Raw genomic sequence first — 1588 nt, 5'->3', positions numbered from 1 at the left:
CAGGCTGTGAAGCCGGCCTGGCTCCCTTGTACCTGGGAGAAAGGTGACCTTCCTTCAGTCTGCCTGGACCCTGCTGGGTCCCACCTCCCGGACTCCTCTCTCTCCTTTATCCTACCTCCGCTGGCAATCCATCACCAGTTCTGCCCACTTTTACCAAATTACTTCCTGAATTTGCTTCCTCCTCCCCAATCCCAGCAGCACATGGCCTGAGCACAATTCCTGGCTGATCACCAGTCTCGCCTGTCTCTCATCCTCCTTCATCCTGTAACCAGAAGGAGCCTCCTAAAATCTGCTCTTCTTTGCTGCTCTCCTCGCATGGCTTCCCATGGCCCCAGCATAACATCTGGCTCCTCCCATCTCCCCAGCTTGGTCTCTCACGGTTCCTCACCTCACTCCTTACCCTCCAACATCACTAAACCACTGGAATTCTACCCTTTCTTACCTCTGTGCTTTGCTCACCCTGCCCTATCCTTTTAGAATTTCTTTCCACCTCCTACTTCCCCTAGCTAACTCCTATGCACAACTCCAAGGCTCTCTCCGACCCCACCTCCTCCTGGAAGCCCTCGGTGATCACCCAGGATGGCATGACATGCTTCCTCTGTGCTCCCCACTGTACCCTAGTCTAGCATGGCTCACACTGAATTTAAACTGTCTTTATACTTCTCTATTAGAGGTCTCGTGGTTAAAACATGTGGGTTTTTGGATCCAGGCTCCCTGAGTTCACAACCTAGTTCTTATTGTGACCATAGGCAAATTACTTGATCTTTCTGTGCCTTGGGTTTCTCACCTGTGAAATGGGTATAAAAAGAGTACCTATCAAAAAATAAAAACACAAACCCCAAACCAAAAGACTACCTACTTCACGGGGTTATTGGGGGGGAACCAATGAATGTGCTTAAGTTCTCAGCAGTGTCTGGCACATAGTAAATGCTCAATAAATGTTGGTTGTTATTTGCCATCTCCCACCCCAAGCTATGAGTTCCTGGAGATCATGGCAGAGTCTGACGCGCCTTTGGGTGCTCAGCACCTCCCCACAGTCTGCTTGTGGAGTGGTCATCTGCCAGAGACCCAGATGTCGCTATGCTAAGAGGGTCCACACTGGCGCCCACCATCAGCCACTTCTGAGCCCTGAGCCCCAGAATTGACTCTATTTTGGAGTTGATCGATGCTTTTTACTTGGAGCCCTGAAATGCCTATGGTGGTGGTGAAGGGGCCACCACTTGCCAAATCTCTTTTCCTGCCTCCTGGCCTGGTCCCAGCCTCATCCCCTCAAGCTGTCACCTCTAAATGACGTAGCAGATGGGACAGAGGATGGGGTCCTCCATGTACAAGCTGTCCCTGGTCGGACCACCCTTGGTCCAACAGGTGGACCCTTCTTGGAGCCTAATCCCACCAGTCCGCCCAGCATAGTTACAGCTCTTCCCACAGCTGTCCCAACTGGGCTCTCCTGCCTGGGAGGTCCGTGGCCTCCTTCCCACCAAACCGCCCACCTTCCCCCCTGCCTTATCCACACCCCCTCTCCCCACAGACAGAATTAACCTCTTCCTTCTTGACCCCTCCTCCTTCCCCTGGCCCTCCCCTCCCAGGA

Source organism: Rhinolophus ferrumequinum, chromosome 23 (assembly GCF_004115265.2).
Source record: "Rhinolophus ferrumequinum isolate MPI-CBG mRhiFer1 chromosome 23, mRhiFer1_v1.p, whole genome shotgun sequence".
Classification (NCBI taxonomy): domain Eukaryota; kingdom Metazoa; phylum Chordata; class Mammalia; order Chiroptera; family Rhinolophidae; genus Rhinolophus; species Rhinolophus ferrumequinum.
Note: the sequence above shows the minus strand (reverse complement) of the source record.